The sequence below is a fragment of the Argopecten irradians genome, chromosome 8 (assembly GCF_041381155.1).
Source record: "Argopecten irradians isolate NY chromosome 8, Ai_NY, whole genome shotgun sequence".
Classification (NCBI taxonomy): Eukaryota; Metazoa; Mollusca; class Bivalvia; order Pectinida; family Pectinidae; genus Argopecten; species Argopecten irradians.
Genome location: NC_091141.1, coordinates 23,059,863 through 23,079,137, shown reverse-complemented (window position 1 = coordinate 23,079,137; position 19,275 = coordinate 23,059,863). Strand labels below are relative to the sequence as shown.

At 31.3% G+C, this 19,275-nt stretch overlaps 1 protein-coding gene across 2 annotated transcripts in view; it reads right to left on the bottom strand.

Moving 5' to 3' along the window:
- LOC138329713 (paired box protein Pax-6-like) overlaps positions 1-18,692 on the bottom strand; it is an 80,243-nt gene extending 61,551 nt beyond the window's left edge. Inside the window, exons 1-2 of one of the 2 annotated variants that reach the window (XM_069276982.1) lie at positions 18,657-18,692; positions 4,980-5,029 (exon numbers count right to left, since the gene is read on the bottom strand). The gene's annotated coding sequence lies outside the window, so the exon portion shown is untranslated. Of the gene's footprint in view, positions 1-4,979; positions 5,030-18,535; positions 18,554-18,656 lie in introns of those variants that run through there. The other variant, XM_069276983.1, reaches the window with a different exon arrangement.
- Between the last annotated feature and the right edge of the window lie 583 nt (positions 18,693-19,275).

The following is a 19,275-nucleotide window of genomic DNA, read 5'->3' as shown; positions in this document are numbered from 1 at the left end:
TAAAGGTCAACAATTACCTAAATTCAACATCTATTGGCGGTGTTCAATATCAACTTCTTTCATAAGAAATCAATACTTATCAAGAATATTCCTTACTTGAAAATAATGATTATACATTTATTCTCTCTTTACATTTTACTTAAATTCAATATCCAATGTTTAAATTCAATATTCGATTTTCATATGTAAATGCTCATGTTTTCAATTATAATTTTGCATTGTATGATGTAAATGTGGTTGAGGCAATTAATAAGATGTATATTTGTAAGAAAAATGAAACGAAACGAAAATCTAATCATCTCTAGAGTAATACAGAACCAAAAGACTTCAGCAAAATTGAAAATGCTTTTAATACATAATCGTCATTGGCAAGTAGCATTGTCAAGATAAGAGGACACGTTTTATCATACAATGTACGAGGGAACAACGTCATCGGATGAAGATGACACAAAATAATCGCCAAAATCAATACAATTATCTGGTGACTACGAAGAATTATAAGACATTTACCTCTTACTCAATCATCTACACAAGAAGGATGTCAACAAAGAAGATGGTCCGACATTTCTAAAACACGTTCGTCACAGAAATCAATTTGTTTCCGAAGAATCAAGGTCATCTACAATAAACCTGGTCTAACAGAAGATCAAAGCTAAATATTTATATTAGTAGATACTTTATAATAGATTTCTATTTTTTTCTTCTCAAAACAGTATCATAGTATAATGTACGCATATTATCTGTAATCAACTTTTAAAAATGATTACGCAAACAAAAAATATTTAGACATTGGACATTCATATGATAAAAAACTCTTAATTGAGAGACATAATTTAATTTAAAGATGTAAAACAAAAAATCGAAAATTCCTCTTAAAATGTCTTAAGATTTTTTTTTAAGATGAAATGCTTAGCTGGGAGGTAAATGGACATCAAATTATAATGATATTTAGTCGAAATGACACCAGAAATATAGATAGTCAGTAATTGATTTACAAGTGATTTTTTATTTTCGGTTTAAGAATATTATTATTGCCATTGAGTGTTTCAGGTTTCGCATTCAGACACCTCCTAAGTATTAGTGTTGTGCACAACATTACAGATAAGTTCTAAAAGTACTAAATATTTCTCTGATGCCATCCATTTTGATACTTCTAGTGCTAATACATTACATGTTTTTGATTAAATTCTATGAAGTAATCTTATATAAAGACAGATTCCAAGCCATTTTAATGCACACCACTGTCATTTTCTAGAATGTTTTACAATACAATACAAATTGCATTTGAAATGGAAACTTTAAGAGAGAAATTGAAGATTTAAGAGAGAAATTTTGTTAAATGCTTTGTTCCTTCCTATATTTTTTGCTACATATTGACACTTATTGTGTCCTTACAGAAATATAATGCGTCTTAAAAGAAATATGTATAGGGGGAATGTGAAACAAAAAACAAAATACATTGCGATGATACAGTACAATAAATATGGAACTTACGAAATATATCTCATGCCTTTGCTGTTGTTTGCCTTTATTTATTGATATCGTTCATTGTCCTCATATAGCAATAATGTTACTTTGGCATTCCACCACTCGCGAATATTTGATTAAGCGAGTCTATGATCCGGCCATGAATTCTGCAGGGTGATATATCTCATATTGGATATCGGCCAACGCAGCTCGACCGAGTACCAGGAGAACTACTTTCCTTTAAAAACACTTATACGGCATATTGATTATTTTTGTTTAATTGAAACGTGATTCGGAACCGTTTATATGCGAGTTATATTTAATGTAAACGGGTGTAATCATACCCTAGAAAAGTCTACAGTATTTTATTTGAAGTGGCTGGCCCATTATCTCTTTAATTGGAAGTTCAAAGGCACCAATAACCAGATGGTGGATCCGGATTTCCATTTGGGCCGTATATTAGAGGCCCCAGAGTGCATTCCAAACGTATAATAACACAAAAAGTAGGTTTAACGTGCACTGAGAGGCATATGTCATTCTCTTCCTCCATAAAGAAATGTTGGGATTACTGTGTTCTAAAGAGACAATTTGAAATAAAGACCAGCGTACACAATAAGACGTTTTATTGCAGTTGTCGGCCGCCAAATTTAGAACCCGGCTTTACAGGTCCCATTCGGTACTTCACATAACCAAAATAAGGAGGTCACGACATGCCGAAATGGAGATATGGATTGCATTTTTTCTGGTTTTTCAATTACGCCGAGGACGAAAATATCACTTTTACAAACGCTTAGTATATGAGTTCTTTGCCATTGAAAATATCCCATTAAGAATGATATACAAGACCATCGCGTTGTTTGTAATCTTTTCACACATATCTGACTTTTTAATTAAGCCAGTGACTGGCTTATTCAAACACTTACTCACTGATTTACTCATTTGTCCACTTACTCACTCACTGAGTAATTCACGTGTTTACTCACTCAATCACTCAAGGATTGAATTAATGTATTGATGGTCTTACATATTTAATATAAATACAAATGTGCTTATTTGAGAACACTTGGGTTTAGGTAGGAAGGGATATGAGCAGAGGGAGTTGAGAAGAAGTCAGGGTCAAGATGAGATATGTAACAGGATGCAGGATTTATAATAAATTCAATCACTGTCTCTGCTAGAGTCGAACTCGGGACCTCTGAATTACTAATCTGACGCTCAACCGATCGAGCCAAAGAGAATTTCTCTCTAGCCAAGCGGTATCATTAATACTGCGGCTAGTATTGGCCAGGGTTACAGATAAACAAATTAAGTAAATTACATGCCATGTATAACATTGAGATAATATGAATAATTAACTACATCATTTCTTATATTTTGAAAAGTAAGTACAAGTATATTTAACAGTTGATTTCTCTTATCGGTAATGTACATTTTGTAAGTTAATAAATTATTGAACAAAATCACAATAAATGCTAATATTATCAGTAATAAAATCATTTCCGTTGTAACACATAATGCATGATCACTTGTTTTGATCAAAGTGTTAATGACATCGTTATTTATTGTTAAACGTTTCCGGAATAGTCAGTTTGCTATACTTTGAACTGTTGGTCGACTCTTTCAGCGATTTAATGCTTAAACAAAATCCACGAAGTACCAGTGATTTGGAGAAGTAAAAATACTAACATGATCATCAAATTATATAAACACGCGATTGTTTCCCATTTAAAAGCATACACTGCTCATTTGAAGCAGTTATATTCATTTATCTAAAAATGTTCCCTTTCACGAAATACAAGTTATTGCTAAATAGCCGGTCTTGAATCTGTATAGTGAATGCAATGTATACATGCATATATCTCTTCATAAATGAGATATCAACAATGAATCAATCGAGACATATAAATGTTTTTACGAGTTTGAGATTTTAAGGCGGAATTCATCTTTATTAAAACATAAATTATTGTTCTAAATATTAATGTTTAGTAACAAAAGATAGTGTGTGTGTGTTTGGCATTATAACGCTGTAGAATTTATATAGTATTTAAGTAGTCCTCAGACCTGTTTAAGTTCATTTTAAATCATAACTATGCTAAATTATATTGAGTAAATGTTTGATATTATCCAATGAAAGACGAGGTATTGACAGTGTTACCCATTTTTGGAACGTCATCGATCTTATACGATGGAAACACTTTTGTTGTCCTGGCGCTGTAACAATGACCACTTTATATCATATTACAATTACAATTTGTTACATAGCCTAGATGTTAGTATAGTTATACCATTGTTTTTATTATCTACGTCCACATTCCTATGTTTTAAATATTTTGGTTTGCTTAAAACGTATGAAGTCTCTACAATGATCTTAAAAATAAATACTTATGTTATTAATATTTTGAAATACAACCACAAATTGATATACATAAATGTAGTTACCTCTTGTTTTTAATCAAATTAACGCAACAAGTTTCTGGTCATTACGTTTGGTCTCTTCCAACTTTAAGATTAAGTCGCCTTTGACCAGTAATAATGTTATACATATTATATAATTAATCCTTTTCAATGTTTCGTGATAACATGCTATAGTTTGTTATTTCATATTTTCAAAATATGCTTTGATATTCCTTTAATTACAGTTTTTTTTATATAAGTTGTTTCATTTATATTAAAAAAATGATCATGTTGTCCTTTTTCATATTTTATCTATCATTTTTGTTTTAAATATTATTTATAGATTATTTTTCCAAAGTAAGTTATCCTGTGTAAATTGCGACCTGAATTTCGGTCCTATTCTTACAGCAAAGTTTGCTCAATATCTTTTCATTATGTATTTTTACTTTGACAGTGTAATTACCTTGGGAAAAAATAATGTGTCGATTTTTTTTTTGTTATCAAATTCCTAACTAATATATAGATAGTCCTGTTTTGTTATGTTTTTTTCTTCTTGATGTTAAAATAACTCGTCCTCTTTGCTATATGAAATGTTACATTTATATAATTGTTCATATTTTTTATATAATTTGTCATATCTGTTTATTCACAAGATTACGTCTATCATATTAGTAAATTGACATTGGATGTAAAACGGATATGTCATAATTGTATTTTCTATGCTGGAGACAGTTACAAATCGAAATGCAAGATCTTGTTTTTGCATTTCTTTTTTGATATGCTGAATAAGCACTCTTAAAATTGAAGCTATGGTGACGTCATCTCAAGTGTGACGTCAAATGCCAAAGGGAAATTATGTAAATCGTTTGAAGTTATATTTTCAATTTGCTGCATACCAAGACAAAAATGTACTACGGTATTGTATATTTTCAGTATTCATTTAAACGTTGACAATGCGACTTTATTATTGGAATGATTGAAAGTCTATTGGCAAATAATTGAAAATTGAAAACAAGGACTGTTTATATATCTATTTTGCACGATACACATGAAACAGAAATCCACTAATCATTATTAATTATAGGCATCATTGAATACTTAAATAAGGTATATCTTACCGAATTTGCCAAATCCCTTTTCTGTGTTAATATGCTCTTCGTTTGTGAGCCTGAAATGATAAAAATGATAATAAAATTTAAATACGTCGGAAGATAAAGACATTATGTTAGTTACTGATACATAACCCATATAGAGATGTACAATACCTAAATCGAATTAATATTCTATATAAAAAGGAATGCTGTCGTCGTAAATAATATTTTAACAAGACTGTGTAACAGTATTTAATTTAATCATCTCTGATTGGTAGATTATCTCCTACGAACAACGTACAATTATCTGTCACTCTCAAACCGGAAACACGTGATTAATGTTCTTCATTGAGATATCCTTTTCGTCTTTTATATTCTGTCCCTGCCAATATATGATTTAGGACACATGAAGCTGAAAGAAAATTGACCTTTTCATTATACACTCTTAATCGCGTGTTAAAGTGAGGCTTGTCGCCTTACACTGCTCTAAGAGGAAGCCGAACTCGCCGCCATGTTTATTTCATATGGTTGCCCAAACCGACAGAATGTTTCTCCCTGATTAGTGACGTGTTTGTATGCTTGCAGAAGTATGGATAGCATTGCCGGTGTTCTTTACACACTATATGATATATACGTGTTTGTATTATAGTTTGTGCTTCTCTAGTCAACCAACTAGATCTATATAACGATTTGTCATCAGATTCCACGTAATTACGTAACCTTGTGCGGGGGAGATAATGCATGGATTTCTACGTTGAGCAACCAACCATGCTGCATTTCTTTACGAAGACTTATCGTAGATTATGTTTTTTAATTTTATTATGACACTGTGAAACGAAAGAGACGGCCACCTACAGTTTGCATGCATTATCTATATTTTAGATAGGCATACATTATCTATGCTTTAGATAGACATTGATTATATATGTCTTAGATATACATTGATTTCATATGTTTCAGATAGATTCTGTTTACACTATTCTTTTGTTTAATTCCTTATTATGTTACCAGTTTATGATTAACATATATTACAATTAGATTACATCTATAATGAATCTAAATGAGTAGTGAATGCAATTTTCACAATTGTGGTGGTCGCAGACATATCTAATCTAATATCACCCCTTTCCTCATGGAAATGCATAGTTACACTGTACTATTTCCAATGATTAGCTTATTGACTTTTTCATGTTAATATAAAAAACATATTTCAAGAAACGTAGATGGTGTCGCTATATACTTATTCTTAGAGACAATCACTGCGCTTTTTATGAAAGTTGTTAGAAGTGACATATATATATCAAACTGAACAGACGCATGTACAGAAACTCTCTCTAGAATGGACGGTCATATGCTTCTTAACGAAATGAAGATAAAACATCAACGATTCGAAGATAGAAAGAAAACACATCAACGATTCGAAGATAGAAAAAAAACACATCAACGATTCGAAGATAGAAAGAAAACACATCAACGATTCGAGGATAGGAGATAACATCAATGATTCGAGGATAGAAAGAAAATGATATCAATTGTTGAATGATAGGAAGAAAACACCTCAACGATACGCGAAATGGAAATTTATTTAACATTTTCCATTGATTGCTTAATTTCCTATATGTTTTTTTTATTTATAACTCAGTACTTGTTAGTATGAACTTTTAATGAGGTAAATACATGGTTTTGTCAACCTTAGAAAAGAACGTCCTTGATGAGTATCTCAATCTTGAAATAATATCATTATACGAACAGCTACTCGCACTACGATAACGCTATCAAATGGTGGTACCTGTTTGAAGTGATATAGCTTAATTATTTTAATATGTAAATCAAATAAAGCCCTGTAGTCTCAATCTGAAACGGCAACTCTAATTGCCACTCGATAAAAACAACTATCAAATTAATTATACATGTAAATGACATATTCACACATTGCAAATATCTATTCCATTCTTTTCTTGCAAACTAATACACTAAGTATACATTCCTCTCCAAACACGACTTTACAGTAATTTGAAAGGCTTTATTGGATACATTATAACGAACAACAACTTAAAAGAAGTGTAAATTTAATAAGTGAATGTTTGGCCATTATGGACAAACATGGTGGTGTTGATCAGATCATCGATTACTCGAGAATCCCATCAAACAAACCACTTACTACAAACGTGGAGGGGGTGTGCACCTCTTCAGACCAATAGCAGTATTGTTCAGTGGTCATTGTTACAGCGCCAGGGCTACAGGACTACATTACCCGCTAACAAAAGGACAGGGACTGCTATGTTACAGATGGTCAGTTGTAAAAGATTACCTGTGATTCGCTATCTTTGTCTGTCTCGACTATGTAAATTATGACAACCGCTCAGCATCTAAATTGATGCAGCGAGTCCCGATTAATACACTTAATTCGTATTTCCATCGTAATGTGGGCCTAAAATCAAATACGGGTTCGGATGGTAGTGCTAATGATTAACCCCAGCCTCAGCATCAAGCTGTGGCCACCATTTCAAGCTCTCGGACGATTAGTCAAATAATAATCAAATCATTTCAGTCAGTACCACAGCAGGAAGAAAGCTATTTCTGTCAAGATTGGTCGAAATACGACGTTCCTAAGAAATATCTATGCTGATATGACTTTGCGTTATTTATTGTAGTGCTGTTGAATAATTTTGCTACATGTTATTATATCACTACAATGTACTATTGAAGATTCTGTAACTAGGATCAAATATATCTGCAATAAAACAAATCTCTTTCGCGTGCGATTTATTTTAGTGACTTGTGCAGTAACAAAGTAAACTCGTGAAGAATAACCCCAATCAAAATCGACCTGTTCGTCACTTAAAGATTGATATTTCGTTCCTAATTTCATTTATAACTGGCATGAATTGGAAATCAGTTCACTGGTTTAATATCACTCATTAGAGAGTGTGTTATTAGTATTTTTGACTGTGATGATTCCTGGATGTATGACAAAATTTATAACAGTATGATGTTTTCTAATAGTTCAAGACGCTTAATATTTGTCTATCCTTTTTACTATTCACCCAATACATGCAGATGGTTTGTAATTCCATAACGTAAAAAGTGTTTTGTCAAAAGTATCAAACATCTTGTTTGTCTAATTTTACGATTAGATATTTTCTTACTTCATTATATATTTTTATTGAACGATTTTTCTCTTGTCATCATTATATTAATAGCAAGCTCTTCGCTTTTATCATATATTTTTTACATTGATTAGAATAACAAGCTTTCGTAGAACTTTAAAATTCCACATTACATCAAATAAATTATTCTTGTGAACTTAATAGGTTTTTGGAATTTGGACAGGGAGAACTGTTATAATTTTATTATCTATTCATGTTTCAAAACGGAAGACCAACATGATACTATCATCCAAATTGTTATTGAGACAGCTACAGAAATGTATTTACTCTGTAGCTGTCTAAATATCATATAATAAAATAATATGAATAAATATCATACCTGGCCTGCTAATTATTTCTCAAACTGATATCTTTATGTTAGCTCTTGCAAATGTCTTTATATTTTAACCCGAAGACGCAAAAGTATACCTTCAAATGTAGGAACTTCTTGATTAAACAATTATGTTTTATAGTATGGGTGGTGTTTGGTGTGTCCCTACAGTTTGTGGAAAAGATATAGAAAGATAGATGATGGTCATTGTTATGTTAAATGATTTGATTTTTTCAGTTTTATAATAAAGGAACAAATAACAAGTGTATATCCTTCTCAATTGTCTCAATCAAACCGTATTATCCTAAGACAAAAATTCTTTACTTTACTTCAGATTCAACTTGATTTGATATATATATATATATTTTTTTTTGCTGATCCTATCTTTTATATCTTAATATGGATGAAATTATAGATTTATAGAAAAACGTTATCAGAAATGTGTTTGATATATTTTCTACTCCGTCTTAGATAACGTATTATTAGCGTCAACATACTCGTCAAAAGACCTTTCTAAGATTATAGAGCCATTTCTACTATTTTACTCGTTAGTGTTTTAGTTTTGTTCTTTTGATTCACATGAACCTAATAGATTGCACCAGACTGTCAACAGACCTAAACGTTTAAGGACTTGGAGGTAGGGGGAGGGTTGGGAGGAGAGGGTAGGGATGTGGGTCCTAACCTTTGTCATGTGCAATGCTTGCACGAGGAAACAAACGCTTGCAATGCTGTTACGAATATCGTTATCGCTGACAAGCAAATAATAAATGAGAATTTTATTTGTTTTCTTTATTCGATGATTTAGTCTGTTGTGTGGGTTTAGTACTTGTACTTGCATTCCGAAAGAAGAAGAATTGTGTTTGGATCAACATTACACTCTGTAATGAAGGACATTCCAGGCAGACTACTTTGCTGGAATAAATTGCATCTTTTCAATCACTTTCGCTAATTATTGAAATAAATCGCACGAAACGCCATCACTAGTTCTAACATATTCATTTGCCGGTCAAGGATTGAACATTTTGCCAATATATTCCTACGGTCCAGGAGTAATTTATATGTTTTATGATCTGCAATGTTGCTCGCTTAAGGAAACAAATTTCCACACAATTGGAGGCAGAATTTAGAGGCACTTTATAAGCGGTGGAAACGAAGTTGTCTGCAGAGGCCAGGCGACAAATTGACGTAGCCCGATAGCCGTTATATCTATTAGCGATGTAAATTTTGACGGAATAGAGAATTTATTTGCTTGTAAATTGGGGGTTCAATGTGATTTACACACATCGGAGTAGCGACATACTCTTAATTAAATAAAAGATATCTGAAAGTATGCAGGGCTGCTTAAAACGAAGATCAATTAATCTTCTAGCGAGAATAGAGTCAGTGTCACTGAAAGCCTCTCTTCTTAACAAAAGGAAAAATATTGCCGGAAGAAACGAGTTCTGGTCTCTCTTGAAAATCATGTTAAACAAGTTTCAGACAAGATGGATGATCACGACTATTTTGAGAGTTGGTCTCCCCCGATACGCAACCAAAATTATGGAATGAAAGAAATAATTGCCGACGGAGAAGAGATGTGCTCATCCCCCGATGAGGTGAGCACTCAAGCGAATACAAAACGTGCATTTTGGATGTCGCTCAATATCAATGGATTTTCATTACATCCTAAATTTCACGTCTTATTGGGCAAGATGCTGAAATTAAATCGTTCGTCACTGGGCGGAAAATTCCTAGCCAGACCAGTGCGAGTAGGAAAGCCAATTTTTCACAATCTCGCGCAATTGAATTTGGTGAGGGTAATCATGCCTGATCACAAGGTAGATTTGGTCTCTAGTTGTCGTCTGCCAACTCATATGAGTCAAAGACTTTGCCGCCAATTTTCTTATTCTCCTTGGCCAACCGTTCCTTTATGGAACATTGGCTAATGATTGACCTCACATGATTTTCGATGTAACCCTACTAACGCTGTTTGCGACAGATGAAAACACTTTCAACTCTAACAAACATATCTCTATTAAACCACGTAGGAAATTCATAAGTTGTGCTGTTTCTGTCTAATTCATTGCCCACAACATCCAGTTTAAAGTAATATTGGAATAAAGTCGAAAGATATATGCCTTTGATCGTACTGGTTACTACCAGCATGTCCCTCTGTATGCTTACTTAACTTCATACTCTTTCTCCGTGCTGGAGCATACACTGAACATGTTTAATCGACCCGAGAAAGCTTTAGTGAGTAAACCCGACGGTCGTGGTGTGGAGACTTCCCGTTTATAACGAGTACAGTACTATATCATATTAATTACAAATAACAATATCTCAAACTTAAATATATATATATAAATGAAATATATTTTCAAAAATATGATTCCATACCGTGTTAATTTCCAATAAACCAATAATAGACAATTGCAGTTAGCATGACAAAAACCTTTTAAAACATAGGAACAATTCTAGAATTGATGAAAGAAGCCGGAAATAAAATAAAATGTAATCAATTTCATTAAGGGCGTTTATTTTCCTCTTTGTTTTATCGGGGTTTATACATTCGACCGAATTTCACAAGTGATCAATTTTATCATACGGAACATTTTATGGTCGATTACTTTACCACTATTACAATAACTGTACAAGGGCATTATGTCAAATCAAATATATCTATCGTAATGTGATTTGTGTTTGTTGAAAAATTCTGCATGGGAAAATGCGCAAATGTAACTTTTATACATGTTAAACTTCATAGAAATGGGTGCTTCGCGAAGACAAACCTCTTCGTGTGTTTGTGTTGCGAGGATCACGATAGTCGAAATAATCAACATTATTGACGGTACGTTACATGATGGCGTCACTTCATTAACTACTGCACACGTAATCGCTAGCGCCGATTTTATGGTGGGGGAACTCGAGCTCGGAAATATGTAATCCATTTAGGGGCGTGTTCGATTCGTATATTATAATTTATAATGCCTTACATCTCCTTGCAATATATGAGTTTGAGCAAGTAACGATTTTAGGCAGGTTGTACAATTTTAATATTTAAATATATGTAATATTAGGAAAGTTCAGCATTTGCCATGCTTAGATGAGAATTGGGCTTTTCAAACAGGTTTAGTAATTTTATGCGTAAATGAGTAATTCCATGTCGATTGTGCAATAATTACGTATCAATGAGCTGGTTTAGGCAGATTCGGCATTTTATTTGATATGATAAAGGTGATCAACATTCAGGCAGAATTGGTATTTTGTTTTGGAAAAACTCATAACTTCAGGCAAGTACAACATCGTATGCCATGATGGTTAAATTCAGACAGATTCACAATTATTTATTTCATAGGAAAGTAAATTTCAAGCAAATTTGGTTTTATTATGCAAAAACGTGTTTTCAGGCAAATTACAATTTCTATATGTATTGATATGAAATTTCAGGCAGGTTCAGTAATAAAGCAATCTTATTTATCTGACATTTATCAGATTCATCACTCACTTTGGTAAGGTTTATTTTGTTAACAGTCCTGTTAACATCTAGGATCATTTAAGTTGCAAGGTTAATACTTGAGTATAATTGTTCCCAGTAATATTCGGTATGTTTTTAATATCAATATGTTATTTCATGTAGGTTCAGCGATTTTATGTATTGAAATGAGTAAATCTGAATTGTGAAAGAATATTTAACAATACCAGACAGATGTATTAATGTAAATGTACATTGTATAATTAAGAAAAAATATGTAGGCAGTTTCATGGTCAGTAATATGTTTACATTGATAAATAAATTCACTTCAGACTTATATTTATCGAATTGTTTTCATTTAGACATTACATTTTCTAATGCATTGCAGCCCACACAAAATATGAAATAGCATATATTTCTTTAATTGTTTATATATTGAATCATTTTATTAGCATTAACATTTTAAAGAGCTCGATGTCACACGTCCTAAAACAGCTGATATATGTGTCGTTATTCCTTCTATATACTATGTAATTGGTATATAATTATCAGCTGATATATGTGTCGTTATTCCTTCTATATACTATATAATTGGTAAATGATTATCAGCTGATATATGTGTCGTTATTCCTACTATATAATATATAATTGGTGAATGATTATCAGCTGATATATGTGTCGTTATTCCCTCTATATAATATATAATTGGTGAATGATTATCAGCTGATATATGTGTCGTTATTCCTACTATATAATATATAATTGGTGAATGATTATCAGCTGATATATGTGTCGTTATTCCTTCTATATAATATATAATTGGTAAATGATTATCAGCTGATATATGTGTCGTTATTCCTACTATATAATATATAATTGGTAAATGATTATCAGCTGATATATGTGTCGTTATTCCTACTATATAATATATAATTGGTGAATGATTATCAGCTGATATATGTGTCGTTATTCCTACTATATAATATATAATTGGTGAATGATTATCAGCTGATATATGTGTCGTTATTCCTACTATATAATATATAATTGGTGAATGATTATCAGCTGATATATGTGTCGTTATTCCTACTATATAATATATAATTGGTGAATGATTATCAGCTGATATATGTGTCGTTATTCCTTCTATATAATATATAATTGGTGAATGATTATCAGCTGATATATGTGTCGTTATTCCTTCTATATATCATATAATTGGTAAATGATTATCAGCTGATATATGTGTCGTTATTCCTTCTATATACTATATAATTGGTAAATAATTATCAGCTGTTTTTAGACGTGTGGCATCGATGTTTGTGCTTTAACAAATATCGGTGGTTGAATTTCAGGGTTATTTATTTATTTATTTATTTATTTATTTAAGCATTTATTTAAGCACTGATGTCACTATTTTTTACTTCATCGGGATATGAAAAAAAAAATTGTTTACAAACTGTGTGAATCCGTTTTCCATCACATAACAAAGCCGACATCACTGCCTCCAATTCATAAGAATAGCATGGAAATATTTTATTTTCAACAGTTTTTTCTTCTTCATTTTTTTTTTTGAAAAAATGTATCCAGCAACAGAAATAAAAATATTAACAACTTTGCTATTTTATCACTGTATATGTATTTGTGTCGTTATTCCTATTATATACTGTATAACTTATATATGATTATCAACTGTTTTAATGTCCATGTCGGGGATAACATAATTAACTGAGTTTAGTCTTAGTTTAATCATATCTAATAATGCCTTTAGGTTAACATGTAGCTATTGTCATGCATTTCAACTTTGGCAAAATATTAAAAAATATATATTCAGGAAACATACATAACTCGTGCAGATAACATATATTACATCAAATTCATATCAGCATGGTAACTAGTCTCTATAACACTTACTGGTCTGTGAATATGCATCAGAGTAGCGAGTTAATGACTTATAATATCATTACATGTACCATACGGATGGACATTAACACACTTTATTTGCTTCCATTCTGATCACACGGTTTTTATTTTATGTTGTGACTAGATTCCTTTGGTGACATAAATTTATAAAGCAGGTATCATGGAATAGGTACAGAACGCTTTTTCTTCCGGAACACGTAGTTCCAACCTCTTTTTACGTTTTATGATTGTTTCTAAAACTTTATGTTTTCTGTTCTTTTCTGTTGGGCAGACCGCTTCTGTACTTTGATCTTGATTGCTGTCTATAATCATTATTATAATGCAATACGTGTATTAACTGTATATTTGATTTTAATTTAAGATTTTCAGCTCGTTTTCATTTTGTCATAACTGCACAAAGTAACACCGGACATTAAGAATAACATATTCTATGTTACATGGATTTTATTTGGAAATAATGTGCAGTACGTCTTTGAATCAACAAGAGAATGGTTTTTTTTAATACTAATGCTTTTAATGCTCTTGAAAGTTTAATATGTGTATGCAACTACATACCAATAGACAACTATTATTACACAAAATGACGGAGATTCCGATATAAGAAGACAGAGTGATTGAAGGACGATATAATATTAAACTTCATGTTGTTGTCAGTCAGTGTTAATGCTTCAGTGAGGTCATTCAATAGATACAGTCATTCTCCAATCTTCAACGAATTCCAGTAAATTGATATAGCTGTTATGGTGCTCTGATTGCTAAGATAACCTTAAGTATATGTCTGTTTACCTGGCGGTCACGTGACTCGGCCTACGTGACCGAATTGTCTTTCATAGTAAGGTGGTATAGATCAGATGTTAACTGACATCTCAATTTAATAATTAATAACTTATATGGTCTACACAACAATAGAATAATGTTTGTTAAACAGTTATGGAACGCCTATGAATGATCCAATTGTACAGTATAGTATTTAGATAAGCCTTGAAATGCGTTAAGAAACACATTTTCATTAATATTTTAACACAAACATATTGATTTTTTCAAACAACAATTAAAAATCTACATGCTTCGCGGATTGAAAACATCATTATTTTTTCACTAAATAAGGTCGAAGCATTGATTAATCACTATAATAATGAGGAAGTCATGTTTTTATTTTAAATAGACCACACAATATATTGACGTTTCAAGTAGGTGAAATGAATGCAGGTAGTCAATGAAATACATTTATTATATGTTATGACATTATGATTTACATGTAAATTGTAATTGGAATCTGACATTACAATTATCAACTGAATATTTTCATTTTCATTTTACTTGGTCACTTAGGTCCAAATCCTGTACTGAACGTATTTGTTTAACTTCTATTTGATACCTGGTATTGAGCTTATTCACGGAATAATTTGAATAAATTCAAATGATGAGTGCAGTGTATGGATCTACATTGTATTTCTTATTCGACATAGAAAAGTACATCAGTTACTACCAGAGTAGGAAATAAAACAAGAATTATTGACATATCACAATTGAGGTTCCTGAAAATGTTAAGTTTAAATACAATTGTCATCAACGAAACGTAGTACAAAAATTTACTTATGATTTATTTAGATGGATTTATCCTACACGTATTTACTCACATTAATGTTACATTATCTTTTGCAAGTTCTATCGGGTTAATTTCTTTCATAATTTGACGAATTTCATGACCTTGTTAATATTTGATAAGGTAACATCCTCGAAAACATTACATGTGTGTTTATTCTAACAATCAGGTAATCATACGTAAACTCAAGGATATTCTATGCTAATATAAGAAATATATTGCAAACAAATAAAGAAAAATGAAAAAGAAATTGAGTTATTTTTTTCAATGCTCTACATTTTTTAAGTTTAAATAAAGTGTTGGTGTGACTTCTTCATCAATCGTGATTTAAGATGAAGAAGCTGTGATAATATGTGTTATAATGGATCGATTTGTATCATTTGCAGTATATGAAAGATAAAATTTATCATTTCGTTTTCAAAATAAAATATTTGCTCGATTGATACTATTGTTTAATATTTCATTTTTATTAAGAAATCAATTCACCAATTTCCTCTAATGATAAATTTTTAAAGGTGTTTTCTATACGTGTTGTTGGAAATTTCTTCAATTAGCAAAATCTTAATTGATATGTTGAATATGTCTTTAAATATTGATTGGGATAAGAACACGTTTTCAATTTAAAATTTGAAATAATTTTTATACTTTTTTATGTCATGTAAGAAAGGAAATGAATTGGTTGCTTTAAACCTGTTTATTATGTTTACTAGTAAAATAAAAATAAAAATATAAGGAGAAAAAGTCATTAAACTAAATATCTGTCATTCTGGAAAGGAATCAATCAATAAATATTGCTAAAGAAACGAGGGAATTTTTTGTATTCTGATTCTTTGCCTGCTTTACATGCTGTTGTTTATGATGAGATGAGAATCTTGAGTGAGATTATGAGTCTTCAGGAAATGTTCATCAAGGCCTGTTAAGGTCACATGAGGAGAGGGAGGAGAACGACAAGATGCTGTCCATCGTCACAATAGATAGAACAGGCTCGTTAAAGTGATCGAGTGGCTGGCCTAATGAGAGTCAATTACAGAGAAAAGGGAAGAGTATCACTTAAACTAGGGTCATTCAGGGACGATGGTTGTAGTTAGTAGTTTGAATCTCCACTGGTATACAGGCTATTCCATTCATGTTTTAGACGTATGTCTATATAGATCACGTGACAGGTTGCTTTAGTTCATTATAACTCTGAGTTACTACTTATCTAGTAAAACGGGGATAGGTGATGAGTAAAGCGATGTAGATGAAATCATCTTTAAAGTGAATGACAGCGTGGGTATAAGTGGTCTGTTTTAAGGTTGCCAGTATATCACCGATTAACGATATTTCTTACTTTTTGTAACATTATACAAAAATAGTACTAAAACCATTAATTGTCAAAATTTTAATAAAAATGTGAGAAAATGTAGGCTCGATAGGTAGACATCCATAAAGAACAATTGAGGTAAAACATAATAGATTTACAAAAGCAGTATTCATTAAATCATTTGGAGTGAGAAAAAATCTTATTTTTCACTATCAAGTACAGATTTGTTATAGAAAACATTGGATTTCAATGTAAAATTAATACCATCATTAAAAACCTTTTTATCGTTGTGTACATTTCCAGATCTGAAGCCAATATCACTTGCACAGAATTCTCTCAGATATTGTCATCTTTTTATAGTTATCAGGAGAATATTTTATGTTCTTAGTAATGTTGTTGACATGTAAGATAATTCTTGGATTTAAGTCAAGTGTTCCAACTATCAATATATTGATTAAACGTATTTTTGAGGTAAAAGAACAAAATGTATTTTTGTAAATTTTAACTAATTAAGATAAAGACATACAATATATTTGCGATTATGAGTCAAATAGTTCAACGTTAATCGTGACATGAATACATAGAAAGAAAATTGTGTAATGCTTGTTTGAAAAATGCTTTTAGTTATTCATATTTTTGTGTGCAAATCAGATAAGATTATTGATAAATTACATGTTCTGTGAACAAATCCAACAAGACAATGCTAAATAAAGCACTGAATGATTTTTAGAACGTTGTTAATTTCGAAAAGATAGTATTGCAACATTTTAACAATACAGCTGTTCAAATAGAAACTTCATTTCAAAATAATTTGCATTTTATAATTCATATTAAAGATTGTTATAAAATACAAATGATTATATTCCTATTTAGATATTATGGAAAACGTAAAACAAAATATAGAACTAAAAAGTACGTGTATATACCAATCCTAATTTTATAGTTAGTATAGTATGGTCTAGATCTATATATATCAAAACTTCATTATTACGAGGTTTTGTGTCTCTAATTTGTTGAATATTTAATACGTTGATTCCATTGATATCATGTATTACGTTGTCACAGCTAAGAAACACGCAGAGAATTGTTTTTAATTCATTATGTTCTAGTTTTTAAGCGAATCATTGATAATTTGGTTTTATGAGTTATTTTATTTTGAGGTGGGAAACTGTACAATGGTATGCGCGAAATTCTTATTGAAAATAAAATCTCGTTTGCTTCTTTGATAAATATCTCAAAAAACATATTTCAATGTTTCTGATAGAAGTATAAGAAATTTTGTGAAAACAATTGTCGATAGCGATATATCGAAGTCAAATTAGTAAACATTATCAAGCTTTGTTTACACAAACAATCGTTATGTTCATAATATTACCAAAAGGATACCAATAACTAAATCTAAGTTTGGATTAATGATAACCACCTTTCACTCGTCAATTATTCAGCAAAACATTCCTTAAACTCTGATGCGGAAACATCACAGTAGGAAATCTTGTAACCAGGTTCAAAGTTCATTTAATGTGATGTCACCGGATGTAGCCGATTTTCATTAGATCCTTAAGCGTTATTTGTGCCGAATAATGTGATATTGATGTTATTCAACGTTAAAAGATCTGACAATTTATCGAAAATATTGAATTTCCCAGGTAGAAGCGAATGTATCCAGAAGCACCTTGTAGTGTTGGGATTACAATTTTGGCTAGATTACTACGCATTAAGATTTGACCCCACACATGGGTGTTTGAGGAATATACGCGTTTATAATAAGGTAGATACTTTGTTGTGAAGACGGCTCTATTGAAAATTCTGTTTGAACTTACCCTTTATGATATTCTCCCTCTTCAGAATCTCAAGTATTATCATATCATATATAAATCATATTAGCATTTACATCAATCCATTAAGCAGCATGGGCTAGCAAAACAAGCATTAATACATTACCTTCTTACAAGTAATCGGGTATCAAAGCGCACTAAACTTAACCTGCGTTTGGTTTAATTTAGATTTTTGCGATAGAAATACTCTAACATTAAAATAGCATTACGTCCATTGTGAAGTGGGAGGTACGATTGTATTGTTATTATAATTTATAGTCAATAGAATATTTCACGCACCTGTCATTTTTATGTGAGTAATGTATTTGTACGAGGTTTGTTCACTTTATGTAACAAGGAGGTGGTTTAAAAATACCAGGGAGGGGCACAGCATGGGAGGTTCGCCATTCTGCTATTTCATACAACTTCGAAGTATGTAAACAGACATATTGGGTTTCAGGTTTATACAAGAATATATATGGCTACAATATAAGGCAAACATAATATAATACGGGAGAGAGCTCTTATTTCCTACAGGCGTGTTAACTGCAATGTTTACCGTGTGCGCACCACCAAGGAAATGTCATTTTAAATATGAATGAACTTGAACAATTCGACATTAGGTCTCTCCAATCCCATTCCCTCGGGATAATATTTCGTGCAACATATAAAAAACTTGTTTGTTTTCTCGGTATTTATATGTCCCAAAGGAAACACATTTTATACCAAGGCCGTTGAAATTATTT